The following is an 18,969-nucleotide window of genomic DNA, read 5'->3' as shown; positions in this document are numbered from 1 at the left end:
GAAAGAAAATCTGCCAAAACAGGAATCAGCGAGACGGATTTTGAGGAAAACTAATAATTTGCTCTGGCCAGAAAAAAAAGGCCTGATCGTTCCATGTCTTATTGACTTGCAAAGTAAAATGCTGTAGAGTGTGGAAATAAGAGTGAAATAATATTTGTGAGAAATTATCAGAAAAATAAAGTAATAACACTCTTTGCAGGATCTTAACTTCTGTTTTTGTTGCTCTGTAATGTCCATCATCCTGACTGAGTCCACAGTGGGGATGAACCGGAATGTGACGCCTCCACCTCCTCCAGCCAGTCCAGTCACATTTTCCAGGCAGATGAGAGCAGGTCCTAATATTGAGCTCTGGGAATCTACTTTACCGATGCTCTCCTCTCCCCTTTCCTCCCTCCTTGCCTTCCAGTGTCTCACCTCCTCTCTCAGCTGAAGCTACAGGCTGTCTCGCTCTGTCTGCAGGAGAGTTGTGCATACATTACTCACTCCGTTCAGCCAGGAGCAACAGACCAATAGGAAAGAGGATTTATCTTGAACACAGCTAGTTATCTCTGCAGGAACTGCATTTAAAGGAGGATAGTCATTTAGCGTTAGAAAATGCAGTCATCTTCCTGCTTATATTCACTGCAGCCACCTTTTTCTTTCCTTTTTTTTCTTTTGACAACCTGTGTAGGTGTAGCACAAATTCATGTCATTAACCTGGATTTGTTTTCTTAGTCCTACGCATGGCATAAAGATGAAAACAAGGAGATAATGGACGGAGACAGCAAACCACAACAGAGTGACGTTACCACCATGGGTGATGATGATTGCAGTTAATTTTGGAAGCAGGGTTGGGGCTCTGAGGCTGTTAGTATGGGTTGCCTCGAAGCGAACCAGACCCTCGCATGTGGCCGTGTTCAACTATGTGAATGCAAGGCCAGGATATAACAAAAATAAACCAGAAAAGGAAGCAAAAAAAAAAAAAAATACTGCAACACAGTCAGTCATGTGACATCCATCCCTCTTTGGCAAGCACAACACCGAGGCTAAAAATAATTTTCCTGCAACATTACGTCTTTTGGCTGGGTTTAGTTTTGGAGCAAAATTACGCCCAGAGCTTTAGGTTGCTTTGGCTGGAGCTGACAGGTGAGACGGTCGCCCTGGATTCTGCTCTGGTTCTGGCCTACATACAGGAGACAAACACGCTGCTCAGAGGTCTCATCACACTTAAAAAACATCATAGGGGCGGCGCATGCTCCCTTCTGTGCAATTCACACGCAAACCGCGTTTGACAGCACCCATCCAGACAACTCCTGGAAGCCCAAGCTGACTTCTTTATAACCGCTTCATAACACAGCAGACACACACACACACAGATGTGGCAACTGTTTGCAACTGCATGTGAAGACTGTTTGAGGCATGGTTTGAACTGGCTGCAGAGGAAATGTGACAGAGCAAAAACAACAGAGGAGCAATATCCCAGCAGTACAGACAAGCCAGCTGATTTAAAAGGCAGCTGGAGCGAACCGCAAATTTGATGTCACTCCAATGATATGTCTCCGTTTTTGTCATTTGGGTGAGAGATCAACGCATTTCTGAGGCACATTTATGTATTTTCCAGATATTTTCATTTTATAGCAAAATCAAGGTACTTTGTTACCATCAGTTGAAAAATAATATACATAACTTAAAATAAATTTGACACCAACATTACACCTTTAACTTGGCCTCTATCTCTGTAAGAAGTACCTGCTTTGACAGTCCACGTTTGTATCAGTAGGGTTGGGTTGAGAAGGAGTTTGCAGCAACCTTGCAGCTCCACCAGGTGTTTGCTAATTCTTGCTGCCGCTAGTCTGGTGGAGCAAATCACGGGGATAGGGTGCTCTATGGGGATAGGGTGCTCTATGAAGCTGCAGTCTTCAAGCTCGGCTCAGCTTTGTGGAAATAGGTGCCGCTGTGTATGACCAAGTGTCACATCCCTTCTGGATGCCTAGAATCAGTCAGTTTTTAACATATTTGTGACATAATTTAATCTGCCATTGCCAGGTTCCTTGAGAACTCAGTAGTGGGCTGAGGAGATAATTAACGTTTTGGAATCAGATCTTTGAATCAGTGAGGATATTTGCTTTCAAGCTGATGCTGTGTTGAGTAGAAATTGAGAGGAAATGTTTGCCACCTTGCCTGCATTAAGACTGGAACAGTTTCACAGAACCAGAAAAACATTTTTCACATACACATTCATTCTTTTCCTTCATTAAAATGTCCCTATCAATGCTTTAGCAAGATTATTTTTAGACGAGGAAACAATGAGGTGATTTCCAGAATATAAACTGGGATGAAGCAATCACTATCAAGTTGCCTTTTTATGCTGGCCCTGAGACTTACGGTCGGGAATGCAGTTTGAGTCTTGCACAGTGTTTGACTGGCCAAATCCAGTGAACAGTTTTCACCTTTTCAAGCCAACACTGACATTTGAGAGTAGAAGTATTTAAAGCACTTCTTGATTTAACAGCACTTTATTTATTTAAAGCTCTGTTGTGATTTTTGGCTCTCACAGGTCACTGTAACACCATTTTATTGCCCAACTCTTCCTCCAGGTACTGAGCTCTCAGCATAATCCAGGGAAGCCAAGATCTAATCCACTGAGATTACGCTATAAAAGTATTTGCCAACTCTGAGTGCAAGTGAGCAAAAACCTTGACAGATAATAACTAATGACAGCCGTAGCATAATGCCACACACGTAAGAAATCAGAGACACCCGACCAGGTGATGTAGCTACAAGCGCGGTGGAACATTAGCCATTCTTCTTGCTTTCTTTTGTGGTTTAGCGAGTGCGAGCTCGCATACCCGACGTGTTTATGCAGCAAGGCCTGGTCTTTGTTGCTCCGGGGGCTGATACTGCAGCACAGACTACAGAGCTGTGGAAAAGAGAAGAGGAGGGGGCCGGGGGTGAGTGGGAATGGTTTTCAGTTGTACCACTGTGAGCTCATGCTATTGTCCCCAAAAGAATTTAAAAAAAAAAGCAGAAAGAAAAGAAGAAAGAAACACAAAGTAGTGTAAAGGGTGAGTAAGAGGGCGGGCCCTGCATCAGCGTGAATAATATGGCCATTCATCCCTGTACACGCAGGAAGAGAGGACAGAGAGACAGGAAGTCAGCCGGACCGGTTTAGTGCCAGCAGGGAGCACACGGTAGAGTGAAAAGAGGGTGGGGGGTTACACTAAAACAACTGCAGGAAGCACGTGTGTGTGTGTGTGCTCGTATGACGGAGTGAACAGGATGAGGGGGATCGACTGAGGTGAGCGCCTATAAATGAAATGCCCTAACAAAATAACAGGCAGCCAAGGAGGTCACCAGTATAATATGAAACCAAGACTGGAGGGGGAAACTGGGCCAGGAGTCTGCAGGTTGAACGAGGATAAATGAGTGAGCGCCTCTGTCTGCAGGTTGTGTTTTCCTCCAGATAATTTAAATGGACAGGTTCTGGAGCCTCAGGTTGCAAGTAGTGATTCCTAATACGACTCTTCATCAGGGTGAAATCTATTGGTTCCAGACATCTCTGCTTGAGTGAACAGAGACAGACACACACACACCAAGTAAGGATGGAGAAGAGGAAAAGATAGAGTTACAGTACAGTAAGTGTTGGAGGGAAAACTATTGCAGGAATGGAAAGATTCCAACCAAAGTCTTTTCCTTGGGCTGGGATGTTTCCTCTAAAAACAAACACATACACATTAAACTTATGCTGGCATTTCCGTTCTCACACATGGGGTGCAAAAGGAAAAGCAGTGTCGTCTCATGGATGCAAATTAACAAGCTTAGCAACCAGAGGACATGGAAAAGCCAGTCGAAGCCAAACCACTGCGCAAAACGTGCAGCAGGGGAGAGCGAGAGGGGCAGGGAAGAAAAAAGAAAAAAAAAAAACTTTGAGCGGTGCCATCAATAAGTAAAGAACCCAGAGTTATAAAACAGGAAAAGTTACAGACCTCTCTGTTACTTTAGGACTTTTGATCAAAGTTCCTTCCTAATGGAGAACTTCGAATGGCGTGGTCAAGTCAAGCAAACATGATGCAATAAAACAGTGTACCCACTTGAAAAAATGGATTATGAAATAAATGAGGCAATAAGATTTTTTTTTTTTTTCCAGATTTCCACCTGGAAGGGATTCACATCTTTGACATTCTGAAACTCTCTACAGCATCCATTCAGCTTGTTTTTTCATGGCATGACGTCTTGTAGCACTTTAACGTGACCTTTTCTCAGTTTTCAACTCCATAAGAGGTTCACAAAACAGATGTATACATAAGAAGGGGTAATAAAAGAGATAAGATGGAAAATAGACAAGTAAATAATAGTTTCTGGAAATATTTCGGTCAGGTTCAACTTTGATTTGATAATATGTCGGCTAATTTCAAGAAAAGTATAAATTCCTCAAAGGTGCAGCAAGAGATTTTGGAAGAATAATAAAATCTACCATATGCACTTTCTTTTTATTTCAAACTTATGACAGCTGCAAAAGGAGTTTCAGTATTCTTAATGTAATGTTATTCATGTATGTTAAACTATATAGATGAACATAAGTAACAATCAATCAAAAATCCGTCCGAAAGATTAGATTTCATCTGAAGTGTGAGAATATTTGGAAAGAAGAGGTGCAGGGTGCAGATTATAGATCACCGCTGACTTAGGCAATACAGGAGAGACAAATATCACAATCATTTAATAGAAAACCAATTAAATTCCCGTCACCCTACATTATTTCCAGCTTGGTTTTGACCAGTAGATCTGCCATTTGAGAGGAGGAGGGGAGTTACTGTGCAGGCTGGTCCTCAGCAGGGATAAATTCCTCCACACAACTTCACACCCTGTTCAGTTCAGGAATTCATTAACCCTTTACTGGACTGCGACATGCTTTAGGAGAAAAAAGGCTAACAGGTTAAATTTGATAGTCATTGCTATTCATGGTACATGATGCAAGATTTTCGCAACATGTCACCTCTCACAACGATCTAACGGAAGACAACGTGCTATAAAAATCAGTAACAAAACCATTCATCGATATTGCTATAAACTTTTTTTTATTTTCACTCTGTTACTTTTGAATCTGACACTTTCACATTCATATCGTTCACTTTGCAATCCTTTTTGTGGAGCATTACTTGGAGGAAGAAGCATCACTTCTGCCTTGATTCTTCTCTCAAGGAGGAAGAATCAGGTTTACTTTGCACATTTGCATAAACCTCTAAAGGGTGTGAACAAGAACATTTCTCATCTGGTTCTCAGAAGAACAAGATGAACAAGACAAAGACAGACATAACTTGAAGGACATATTTACTGCACACCTTTTGTTTGATTTGCAGCACAAAATAAACACACAATCAAAATTTGTATCTCATTCATTTTGTCATAAAGGATTTGTCTCTGCCTAGTTTCTTCTGTCACGTGATCTGACATTTGCACTTAACTGTAGTAAAACACCAGCAACAATGCACTGAGCACTGAAAGATGAACAGCTAATTTCTCCACAGACACAACATTACCTCTTAAAGCCTGTCTAGAAGCACCCTCTTTGTCTCTGAAAAACCCTTTACCCCCACTGACAGCAGCAGCTCTTATCGGCTTGTGCAAAGCTCTGACTCCATCTCGGACGGCTGCAGACGGGTTGCAGGGTGTGGGACTTGATGTGAGGGTGGGCTGGGAGTTTCATACATAATGAAACACAGCTTATCAAAAGTTAATCAGCTTCTTTTTCATCTTACAACCACTTGCAACCTCCTGCTCTACTGTCCCAGTCTTGAAAAGGACACTGGGTGATGGGGTTTGTGTGGATGCTGCAGGAACTAGAAGTAAACGGTTTTCAACAAACCGGTATGAAATTAGAGGAAGTTTGTTTGCAAGAGTGTTTAATTTGTTTACAGTAAAATCTTAGTCTGTGTTCACAGGTTACACAAAAGGTCGCACAGTTTTACCTGGTTTTCTGCACAGTTTTGGAATTGTCTGGAAATGCATGGAATCCATTTTCGAGGTCTGGATGATTATGGAAAAATAGAGCTTTGTATGGGAAAATATCAAAGTTTTTCAGACCATCTCTGATTTTCAAAATGATCAAATAGTAATAATCTTTAATATTTACAGCAAATTTTACATTAATCTATATGTCTATTAGATCTCTTATCTGTAATTTGGTTCAACGCTCCTTTAGTTTAACATTTATCCATCAGTATTTCGTTTTTTTTACTTTTTGACTAAACTATTCAGATTTTAGACAACTTTAAATTCAGACTACACAGAACCTATGGGTCTTAAATAGGGTCTGTTAAATGCTAAACAAATTGTTGTTGTTTTTTTTTTACAAAGTAGAGGTACCAAGTTCACAACATGAAATTATCTATGATGGGATGCAGTGGTGGTTCAGGGGCAAAGCACGACCTACATATTGAGGCCGACGGTCGCAGGTTCGACTCCTGGCCTGGCGACATTTGCTGTATGTCTTCCTTCTCTCTCATTACACTCTTTCCTGTTGAACTACTTTCAAATAAAGGCCACTAGAGCCAACAAAGCCTTATAAAAAGAAATGATCTAGGATGTTCCAGTCATTACAAATTTTGAAAGAGAACTGAAGTTAAAAAAGAGCAACAAAACAACCCCAGCAAAATGGTAAAATTTGGATACCAAGAATGGAAACTATTTCTATTTAAATGTTTTTGGATGTAGAATCTACGCATGAAGCTACTATTCAAACAACTCAAGGTCAGTAATTTGAGCTTAAATACTACAGATTTTTCTTTTTTTTAATTTAAGTTTGGAAAAAAAAAAGTGTACTTCTGAAACGAAACAAATGCGTAGAATCTCCGTGTAAAGCTTATCACCTCCAAAGATTTGTCACCAGCTATTTTGATTAAGATGGATTAGCAGCCTCTGGGCGGACTTGAGAGCGCCCGTGCATGCGTTTCATCCTCGAGGATGCCGTCCACCTGGTGTCACCTCGATTTCCTGTCTCTGCTGGACGTAGCCATCTGTGCCTCCGTCTGCTCCAACAGCCTTCATCTCTGTCTCTCGTTCCTTCAACTCATTTGCTCTCTTGCTCTGTCACACACACATATAAATGCACATCGGGTTTGCTGCGGGGCTGCAAAGCATGACCGCGAGTGATCGACGCCATCTGTCAGAGGAGGTACGGACGGTTTTCAGACAAACTCCCTCAAACACACATGGCGAATACAGCAACCTGGGCCAACATGAGAGGAAATATTAACCCAAGGTGTCCCACTCCATGAGTGTTTATCTGCTTCCTTACTAGTTTTCCAGAACAGCCAGTGCATAACAACCACCTTAATCAGCTTAGCTACCAGTCGGGGGATTTGGCTAATCCACAACACTAGCATGTGAAGAAACCTACTGAGTGTGTGTGTATGTGTGTGTGTGTGTGTGTGTGGTGTGTGTGTGTGTGTGTGTGTGTGTTTGTGTGCCCACAAGAGAGGGCTGTCTGATGGTGTGTGTAGTTAAGTTAATTCAGCCTCTAAATCTTAGACTGTGTACGCTCGATCAACCAGGCATCAGAAGAATTATCTCAAACTGCATGTAGTGATGGGTAAATGTGGACAGTATGTGGAGACCCATCATTGGCTGGGTCAAAGTTCAATCCCATCTTCATTATAAGGTCAGTACTTGTCATGATTCCAGTGACTGGATGAGTTAAGACGCCTTTTTTCTAATTTAAACAGCTGTGAAAAGTCCTTCAGTCTGACTCAGTTTGTCTTCATCTTTTTCTTAGAATCTTTCTGGTCATCACTAATAAACCACTGTGACCTTGATGACTGCACAGGGCTGAGCTTGTCCACATTTACGTCGTTTTGCAGCCGGGGTCTGCAACTGCAGTCCCTCAGAGATACAGTGCAACTTTTAGATACATCCCTGCTTCCAAACAGTCCAATAAAACAACTGGATTACCTCTTCCGCATGACATCAAGCTTTGCAATGGTCTCAAGGTCTGGACTGGGAGGACATATCAGCAGCAGTGATATTAATATCAACCCTGGCCACACAGGATGATAACAGAGGAACCTAACAACTATAATTCATGCCTGGCATTAAAATCTATCTTCTGAATCGCCACTTAGCAGGCAAATTAGCAGCCAGGTCACAGAGCAGCCAACAGGACATGAACAGGTTATTGGTAATGTAATAAATGACAGCTAAGGGTATACGTATTGTGCTTTCAGGTTCCTTATGCTGGTAATACTGTTGTGTAAATCAGTAGACAGAGTTTTAGATGGACATTAAGCATGTTGTTGATAGAAAAATAATGACTTTCTTTGTTTTTCCTGCTCTGCCTCACATGCACGCACACACAGTAGAATCTGGATCCTCTACTCACTATTTGGGGTCTATGTTCAAAGGAAACTCCAATCCAAAATACATGAAAACAGCTGGGGTGACATGGATTTATCACAGATCACACTTTCCAAAAACTCGCATATGTCATTTTCTGATATTGAGTAGTTCTACTGCAAAAATACTTAAGTGTGTAGCTTTGCAGACGTGGTATTAGAGGAAAGGAAGGAATAAATAACGAGACCTCAAAAAGCTGTTTGTGTCAAAATGCAGACTCTAAAGCATTAAAGATAAATCCTGCATGTAAACCTTTCAACTGGAACATTTCTGTCTTTATATTAGTCCAGATATTGGTTTAGATTCAAGTAATTGTATCCTGCCTATCTTGCACTTTGCGATTTGGGTCAGTGGTCTGAAGATGAGCACAGCGTGTAAAGGCATCGCCTGAGAGCAGTCTAACACAGCCAGAGTCAAACAGTAAACCATAAACAAAACATAGGAAAGTCACACAGAAGGACATAAATGATACCAGCTTTGTCTACGTGACTGGTATGTACATCCTTAGACAGCAGATTCTTATCTCGACATTCCACAAGACTTGAGCGGCACGCAGCTAATGACTGCAGGAAAATAGAAAAGATGGAAACAGAGGATAGAGTTGGAACTGCGGCTGGGCAGTCACAGATATCTGCTGATGGCTACTGATTCTTATCTGAACGCCAGGGCGAGCACAGAGGCAATGAGAAGAGAGCAAAGGGATATGTTACATCAGATGAAGGGTGAGACCACGAACAGAAGATAGCATCAGCAAATCCACCTTGAGGTCACATCATTTGCATTTAGGGACTGAATTAAACCTTTTCACACATGTTTGGATCATTCCAGTGCGGCGAAAGGTGTGTTAGCTGGTGAGGTACCACAAGATCGCGTTCACCTGTCCTCTTTTCTCCTCCGTCTGTACGTCCTCGTTCTTACCGACCAACGACACCAAAGACATAGCATTAAGCTTACGCAGCTTTTGTATATAAGTCTAAATGCTTTCGTCGGATGCTTTTACAATGACTGCTGCAGAGGCGGCAAAAGAAATACAGAAGACTTTCAATGTGGCAGCAGTCTGTCGCAAAAACACAGAAAGAGCCATCTTAACAACCCCATGTCAACATAGAAGAACAGTATTGTTTTTTACTGTAAAGGAAAACACTTTGTACCCACAGGAACTCTTATTATGTCTTCATGATTGGAGGAGGTCTTCAAATGATCAGCTTGTGGGACCAAAACTCAGACATACTAAGCAAAATTTATGGGTATCCATAACCAAGCTCAAAAATATAATAACATTTTAGGATTTTTGCAAAGCACACTATCCATGCAGATACAATAATTCTGCACCTGGAGAATAGTTAAAAAAAAAAAAACATTCTGGGAGTTTGAGAGCTCCAGCCTACGGTATCTGCTCACCAGAAAGAGTTATGAATGTGCCTGAGTGAACGCCGCAGTTCTCTCTTTGTAAAAAAAGCAGACCACTCAGCGTTCCCACCTCCGCACATATCCACCGAAACATCTGTCTGAGCGCTGCGGGGACAATGGCAAAGAACAGAAAGGAGAAACTGGGCCAAGCTCTAAGGAAAGGGAATCAAACTCAGCAGACAATAGGGAGGAAAAATACTGCAACAGATTAGCACAAAGATGTTGCTAGAGACCTCACCAAGAGTAGGATTCACTTTACGGATGTGTGTCGTTTTTCTCTCATTTGTTTGCTGTTGCTTTCATTCTGACAAAGTAACTTTGTGGCTCAAAATGTAGAGAAGCGATCACTATTTTTATGCCTCTTTCATTTTATACTACACTTGAGCTAAGTTTTTGAGTAATTCTTTAAAAATGCTGCTACCATGCATTTAAAAAAAAACACAAATAAGGCATATCTAATTTTTAGATGACAAGGGATATAAAGATGAGTTCTGCATCAAGTGGTTTACATTACAGTCATCCATAATGCTAAAAGAGACCGATGGCATAATAAATGTGTTCGGATGGTTCAGTTTGTGGATAATTTCATTCAATTAAAAGCCTACTGCTCTCTATTGCTCACTCAATGTGAAAAACAGCAAATTATAACTGAAAGCGACGATCACATCAATTCACACACGAGGCAATTGTTTAAAGAAGTGAAACAGACATAGCCACAGATAAACAGGAAATAAACCCAAAGCATGCACAGGGCTTTGTTATTAATACACAGAGAGGGATATTGCTTGACCATTAGCTGTGGTGGTGAAAAGCTATCATGTGATAACAACAAATGGCTGCAGTGAAAAGGGAAATGAGAAGTGAAATTCACATTAAAAACATTTCAGATGTGGTTTCTGTTCTGAATTTGCAATGAAAAACCCTGTCCATCGATGAATATATTAGAATTCTGGATACAATAAATAAAAAGGCAGAAAATAAGATTATAGGCAGTTCATTGGTTTTCAACAGGCTTAATATGACAGTGAGACAGATTACACTAATAATTGTCTCCAAGCCTGTAGCACTTCTTATAGGGATGATAGTTCTGCACTACGTGCAGTGATGTGAGAAGAAACCAATTAGCTAATTCTGCTTTTGTGAGTTTTGATAGATCCATCTATCGCAAGCTTTTGCGAAAGAAAAGCAACTGTTTAGATGCACTTAGAGGTAGGTAATTGTTCAAATCAGCACCCATTATCTCACAAAACAAAGAACAATATAAGAACAGGAAAATTCAGCTGAATTGACTGGCACATGTGAAACTTTTCACACATCGTTGGACTTTAAAGAAGGACCAGTAGACATGGTTTCTACTTTTCAAGAACAAAAAACTAAGATATTTTAGCAAATTTACATAAAAACTTATTCCAAATGAAAGGCCTCGATAGTGATCAATTAGGATAATCAATATTATGTTAAACTAAGGTCAGAAACAGACACCTGAAGGCATTAGTTGTCACCTCCCAACTAACTGAAATACAAGAAATCTAAAGTTCTGAGGGCCAGTGAAGGGGTCGCCAAGTCAGTAACAGGCTCAGGATCCCAACTGCACTGCACATGCAAAAAAGTGAAAGAGTATTTTTTTAATAGCACCCTGGGTAACTGCCCACATGCACCACATCAAAATCCACCCTGAAGTCAAGCACTGCGATCTGTTTTAACAAGTTTAAAGATTTGCTCACAACTAGCAAACCTTATCAAGAAATCAGATTTGGACTGTCGAAATAGAGCAGAGCCTTCCATAAATCTCTGCCATGTTGTTCATTCTTGGTTGAGAGTTTTTTGAAGCCCTTCCAGTTCACCTGTAGGCAGCCTGAGGATCTTCTAACACAGGATCTAACTCTAAAGCTATGACTTTATGAGCCATGTGGATGTCGAAAAGACACAGAGATGCAAATGCAGTTTCATTACATTCTGTGATTCATCCACTGAGAGTTGCAAATGTTCACCTAAAGTAGTATAACCTGCCATCTGATGAGCCTTCAAACTCAATTTTTTACTTAACGTGGAGTCTGATTGTTTTTCCATCTTCTCACCAAAACATGCAGCAGCATGTTCAGACCCACGCTCCCTGCTGTCAGGCTGAATTACAGGATTGTTGAGTTGGGAAACATCTCCCTAAAATCACAAAGGACTTTCTTTAATTTTTAATTTTTTTTTAACATATATTAAATATTAGCAAAACCTTTAGAGCTTGAGATGCAGAAACAGTAACATTAAAAAACTACAGGCCTGTAGTTGGTCCTGGAGTTTGAGACCACTGATGCAAATTCTCACCCTCTAAAACAAACCCCGAAATGCTCCAGACATTTTCCTAACAAGGGAAAAAACTAAAACCTTCTATCGTCTACTGAAGTCCCACTTCCTGTTTTTACATGTTTCCACAGAAAATGCAGCTTCCTTTCTAAAGATTTCTAACACCTGTTGCTCCTCTGACTTTGTTTTCCAAACACTTCACTGACAGAGAAAATGACTAATTCTGACTCATCTTCAGTCAGTGACAAGCAGCTGAAGCGTCCAACCTTGTTGTGGGTAGCATGACCTTTTAGCACTAAGGTACAGTATGTTTACTGACAGGGTAAAAAAATAGATTTTTGAGTTTCTGATGTCCTGATCAGTAAAAATATGTAATCCAGCCAATTTCTCAAAAAATATTTCATTGCCTGCTGAATCGCCTGTCTTTAAGCCACTCTTGCAACCTCTCTGTACATTTGTAGATCCGTTGTCTCAGGCTTTCTCACCTTTGACACATGCCGGATGGTCAGTGAGCTTTTAACACATGAGCTCACTGACCAGAAACTGGAGACAGTGTTCTTCTTGTATCAGGACTGTCCATTCCTGCTTTCAATAAAGCTATCTGTGCTCAGGAAAGGACAGCCCTGATACCAAGAGAATACACTCCACATGGAGAACAGTGGGACAAGCCGTCGACGGCTCCACGTGGTGATGGTAAACGTGTGTTTGGTCAGAGTAAGGACATGACGGAATCAGAGCAAAACAATGGAGCACAACGGTGTGGGTGGACACACCTTTTCCTTCCACATTCTCCCTGAAGGCTCTTCTTTGGCTCCTCAAGAACAAAGTGGAGTGGAGGAGGGAGAAGAAAACTGGAAATAACAACATGGCCGATCCGAAAACAAAGACACAGGAAGGCAAGAAAAGCAAAAGCTTTGTAAAAGATCTGTCTGAGGAAGACTAGCAAGCACAAAAAAATGAGGGCATGCTAATGGATGAAATGAGAATAAACACTGAGGAATGCTGTGATTTTTTTTTTGTTTTAAAAGAGAGAATCGTCTGCGCTCGGTGGCGCTTAGACGAATCTTTGGCTAAATTATTGATGGCTCGCTTTGAGTTTCAGGTCGGGAAGATGAAACTCCCTTGCACAACTGAACCTCCTGGTAATTACCACTTTCCAGCTCTCTCGTCTGCGGAGCAGTCAGGAAAACACACAGTGACCGTCCCATGTGGTGCCAAGCGTGAGCTGATTCAGGGAGAGTCTGTGCTCTCAGAGGTGCGGTTTGCACCTGTTCTGAACTTGGCTCGGTAAACAAACAGATGATTGAATGATCCGCTACAGTAAGGCGGTTGGTGTTGTTGCTCGCTGCCTTACAGTCATGCTCAGCTTGAAAGGCTGCTGAGAGCCATCTTCCTGCTTTCCTTTATCCCATCCCAACTCGTGTTTTCTCTCCCTTCCCGCCAGGCTATCTTTCTTATCCGCAGAGGAAGCCTGTTTGATCTTGCAGAGTCCTGCTGTTCTGACTCTCTGGCTCCCAGACATCAAGCGAACACTCCTCTGTTTCTCTCTCTCTCTCTCTGAACATGGGAACTTACTCTCCTTATACTTCCACAGAAATCCCAGGATCACCTCCCAGAACCCTCCTCTTGTTAGAAATCAGACATTCTGCTGTTTTACCTCCAGAAAACAACAAAATTATTCATTTATTCAAAATGCAGCAGACGCGGTGCTGAGGACAGCTGTGCTGGCTGCGTAAGGCCCGTGCAGAATGCAAGCTATGTCAGCAATGTATTTCATTCAGGACACAGTGGCCAACATTGTCATCCCCAGGAGAGCACGGCACAATGGAGAGGGATACGACCAGGAACCTGACGCACACACTGTAAAGCCTTCCTGGCTGTTTGCTGTAACTCAAGAGGGGGGCAGAAAACAATGGGCAGTAAGTGTTAGCATGACGTGTGGCGGTGCAACAGCTGTGTTTCTATCCAAACCCAGCAGAGCCGCTCTAATTTATTGAAACGGTTTCATTAGATAACATCAGGTCACTTTGTATTTACAGATAAGCCCAAATTAATTTATCTAGGTAGTATATCAAATTGTAAATGATTGTCATTACTACTGTTCTTCTTTTGTTTTGTTAGCCTTTGTTTGAAATTTATTTTGTTTGTACATAACTTTGTTTATTCTTTTATTGCGCTTCGTTCAAAAAAGTCAAACTGCTCAATTTAGCCAGTAAGGATTTTTCTGATATTTAACTCTCAAAACTATGTAAATATGTAAAAGGAGCACAACTTTTGAAAGAAGTTATTTATCTATTTATACTGCCATTTCTTTAGAAAATGGCATGCCAAAAACTATTTCATACTCTTACTTTAAAATCCTTTATTGGGGATAGCACAATAATAATAAGGTTTGTTTCTGATCTCCAAGTCTTGAAGGTTGGGAATTCCTCTTTGCCATCACCCTAATATGTAGCTCAGGTCAGAACTCTGATCAGGCCACTTTAAAACTCTAACACTACTTCATTCCTAAGAAACAAGTGGGTAAAAATACCAGAAGTTTGGATATATTTTGGCTTAACTTTTACCCTTCCAGACCAAACGGAGCGCAGATAGGTACCAGCACCTCTCACGACCCCACAAGGGACAAGCGTGTTAGATAAAGGATGGATGGATGGATATTGCCATGATGAGGTGTAAAATAGATGTGCTTGATGCACCAGCCTGAGGTTTTATGATTTCCTTAAAACCTACCATATGTGACACAGCTTCTGATCAGTTACTTAACAAGATGATACCATAAATTCAGCAAGCAAACAGGGCCACAATAATTCCCAACGCTTTACGATCATGCTATGGAATCCAGCATTCCAGAACAGATTCCTGATAGGGAACACCACCAGCTTACAACAAGAGCTCTTCTCACTCTCCAGTCACTTAGCCTGCTGCCTCCCACTGCAACCTTTGCACACAGAGACAATGCCTGTGTGTATATGCAGATGTGTCATGGGCAGCAACCTTTGACACGCAACTCTGCTTCGAACAGAAAGAAATTGCACAGAAGGGAGAGAAGAGATTCTGAGAAAAGAAAAAAAGAGTGATGAGGGTCACAAGAACATGCTGGTGTCAAACAGCTATGCCACAAATGTGATGGAGTGATTGATGGGAGGGGTCTTTGTGCGAAGCCTCAACCCCCCTCTCAACTCTCTATTCTTCACCCCTCTGACATGAGGGAGTTGACTTTTCTTATTTTGGCGAAAAACCTCAGAACAGGTCCAGACAGAAGTAAACGTCCCACTTTCTTCCATCAGATGTAACGGACTGCAAAGTGTATTATCTGTAATGGAAATAACACTGTAACTCCTGTGCTAAATGGGCCACTGAACAACAGGAATGAGTATGTGTGTGTGCATGTATGAGGGGTGGGATGTTCACGTTTCCACTCTGTTTGAAGCACATGGACAGAGTCGGGAATCTGCCGGGGGAGGAGAAGAGCAAAAGAGGGAGGAAGACAGGGGGTGGGCGAAGGGAGTAACCAGAGAGGAGTATCCCACAGTGCAGGCAGGCACATGGCCTTTATACACTTCTGTGGGCTAAAAGCTGAAAGAGAGGCACTCCGAAGGAAAATCACTGGTGTGAATTGTTCAGCCCTATCAGAAAAAAGAAAAAAAAAATCCTGACTGTTCGGATTACTTTATACCTATTGCAATCCAGGAATTTAAAGCAGCTTATATATAAAAAACACACGCTTTTTAAAATAATTGTTAAAACTGTCACCACGTTCTAGCAGCATAATGTGAGTCAGATCATCGTTAAGAATTTGAGCTCCTTTGCCTCCTCCCTTTAGTCCTACTGCCATCTGCAGAGATACACTGCTCCCTTTCAGAAACAACCAATCAGAGAAAGGAGAAGGGTCTTATCACTGTCAATCCTCCTTGTGTACGTGCTGCTCAAACCCTCCCTCTTGCTCCCTGCAGCGCTACGGCGAGTTCCCCACCAACGGAGCCTGCTGTGAATGTTCAGGCTCGTTAGCGTGGCCACCGATGATGGCGGATAAAAAATTTTCTTGAAGCACTAACTTAGCATATGTTTTTAACAGTGCTTAATTTGTGCAAAATACCCCATTCAGGACATGTGCAAAAAAAATATATGTTTGTGATGCAAGTGAAAAAAGCTTTTATTTATTAGTGAATTGTTTATTAGGTCACGCTGCCCCTGTTGAAAACTGACACAGAAATGAGAAGACTCCACCATCACAACACAAAGAGTCTTGAACAGAAAGCCTTATCAATATGGACGAGTATTTTTCAACTAATCGTACTTCACCATGCTTAGCATATCACAACTCTAATCTCACTGGTATGTGGATATGCATCTAGTCATTCAACATACCTCTGTCTCAACTGTAACAATAATAATAAAAAAAAGAAAAATCCCCCAAAAATTCATTGCAAGGCTTTTGTTCAAGTCTGTCTGTACTTCTATATAATATCCACGATGATGTCATTGCACCAAAGCCCCCCGGAATGTGCGACTGTGTGAAATGCATCAGCACAACAATCATCCGCTCTCTTTCCCTCCGGTTTGGAGACGGCTGGTTTAGCACATCTCCCACAGCCTCGGGACACACTTCACACATGCAAGAGAGAGGAGCACGAGAGAGCCTGCTCTTCGTGCCGCCGCACCTTCGGCCATTCTCAGTGAGAGCCGCTCCAAGAGCCTGCATCAGCTAACATGCTCCTGCAGCGAGGTAAATAACAGGCCTCGGGTCTGTTTCTTCCCGCCTGCGCAACCCGGCAGCCGGAGAACACAGCACGCTGCAGGTAAACCGCAGTTTAAGGTGGGGATCATCAAAACCCGGCACCGTGGCACTGGGCCACAGCGGCATGTTGGCTCAAAACGAATAGATGAATCTATTTAGAAACTTGAGAGATGAAACAACCACACCCTGAAGTATAAACTGCTTTGATTGGAAAATGATGTTGGTGCTTTGTCTTTAAACCGCCTTTGAGCAGTTTTTATTTTTTTACTTTTTAAGCGTAAAACTGCAGCCACCTTTTAATTTGAATTTAACAGAAACTCACCAAACCTGAATGGCTTCTTTCTGTGTGTTTGTTGTTTAAAGTGTAGACTGAAATAGCATCGCTTTATGCAAAATAATATGATAGTAACAAAAATGTTCCCATAAGCTGTATCTTTTTCAACAGGCACACGCCAGACAGAGTTGATCTTGAGCACATTTGATAAAGTTTACAGTAAAGTTCATCAAATGCACTCAAGATAAACAATAAGCATAGCAAAAATATAACAATCTGAACAAGAAACATGTTTGAAGTACATTTCAAATGCCAAGAAGTGACGAACCCGACTCCAGCGGTTACCGATTGTTGCTGCTCTGTTTGAAGTGAAAGCAACTAGATCACTGTTGTCATGATTATCAATCTGAAATCATGGATGTTAGTAGCTACTGAGCCTTTCTATTGTTGGCTGTTAATGAATTTGGTCCAAATGGTGGCACAAGTCTGAATAACATTTAAATCATAAAAACATTTTATATTTGACTTATACTCCGACTCTGGGCCTGACTTGGAGTCGAGGCTTGGAACTCGAGTCCCATGAACAATCTTTATCTCAGGTCATTCCCACTGTAGCTGCAGGATAAGCTGAAATATTCCCAAATTTAGAGTTTAGTGATCACTGGGAGTCACGACAGTTTGCCTAAAAATATACAGAACATTGCATTTCACACTTAGCTCCACATATCAACACTCTGCGTGTGTTCAGGTTTTATATTCATATGCACCAAACCGACAGGCCTGTGATAAATATTTTCAGTAATAATCAGTCTTTTAACCCTTGACTTTGATTTGAGAAGATTTCTGGTGGCTGCATGCATGCAGGAACATTTTTTTTTGTCTTTTAAGAAGAAAAGTTTAAGACACACTTTGATCTAGATGCAAAACTGTTCGTTCATTACAACAGACGATGTGAAACTGAGATCTGGGAAAAGACACAGACGCTCAACTCTCTCTGTTTTAAGGATCACAGACCCGGGGATGGTCGTTCGAAGGGAATGTGCGGCATGTTTTTTCAATCATTCTTACTGCGGATAACGAGCGCATGCGTGCTGACCGTGGGAAGCGAAACTGCAGCACTCCCGTGTAACCGTGGGCTTAAAGCAAAAGGTAGGACTCAGCGTTTTAAATCAGCCTGTTTCAGGAAAAATACTTGGAAGCGCGAAGTGGGAGAAATCCCTACCAGTGCCGCTCCAAATCTGGGCGAAACTAAAATAGAACTGGTGCATCCACATGGCAAAGCGTGGGGGGTTGCGGGGGGGAACACAACGTTCTCACACTCGCCCATACAGAAGGAAGAAAAAGCAGGAAGCTTGGTGTGTGTGAGTGTGTGTGAAAAGTGATGCGGATTCAGCTGAGAAGAGGTGATGAATGGCTTCATTAAAACAGCATTAGGAGAGGTGTGAACTTGAATAGAGAGGGCCAGTGTGCTGCGACTGCTCTGTTCCAACAGAGAAAAACCTGTCGCAAAAGCCAGATTCTCCCCTCGGTCCCAGAACATCCTGTTTTCTCTCTGCTAATTATTTACAGAGTTCAAAATGCAACACCAGGCTCCCAGAAATCTGCTGCGCTTCAGATAATATTAGTTTGGATCAGCGACTTAAACTGGAGAAGCAGCTGCAGGAATTTATTATTATTATTATCTTTTTATTAAAGATGAACTAATAAATCTACCAAAGATTGGCAGGTTAAATTCTGAAAAATTTGTTTTTCTTTCTTGTTCATTGAATAAATCAAAACTCAGAACTCCCACCACACTTTGTCTGTAACGGATCAATAAACTGGATGAAAAATCCTTTGTTTTTGAGTGCAGCAAATATACACGACCAAATCTTAC

At 41.6% G+C, this 18,969-nt stretch overlaps 1 protein-coding gene across 3 annotated transcripts in view; it reads right to left on the bottom strand.

Annotated features, from left to right (window-relative positions):
- srgap2 (SLIT-ROBO Rho GTPase activating protein 2) overlaps window positions 1–18,969 on the bottom strand; it is a 62,673-nt gene that overhangs the window by 35,507 nt on the left and 8,197 nt on the right. The window lies entirely within an intron of this gene.

Source organism: Poeciliopsis prolifica, unplaced genomic scaffold (genome assembly GCF_027474105.1).
Source record: "Poeciliopsis prolifica strain line A6 unplaced genomic scaffold, Auburn_PproV2 SCAFFOLD003, whole genome shotgun sequence".
Lineage (NCBI taxonomy): Eukaryota > Metazoa > Chordata > Actinopteri > Cyprinodontiformes > Poeciliidae > Poeciliopsis > Poeciliopsis prolifica.
The sequence above is the reverse complement of the archived record's forward strand: the minus strand, read 5'-3'. Positions and strand labels throughout refer to the sequence as shown.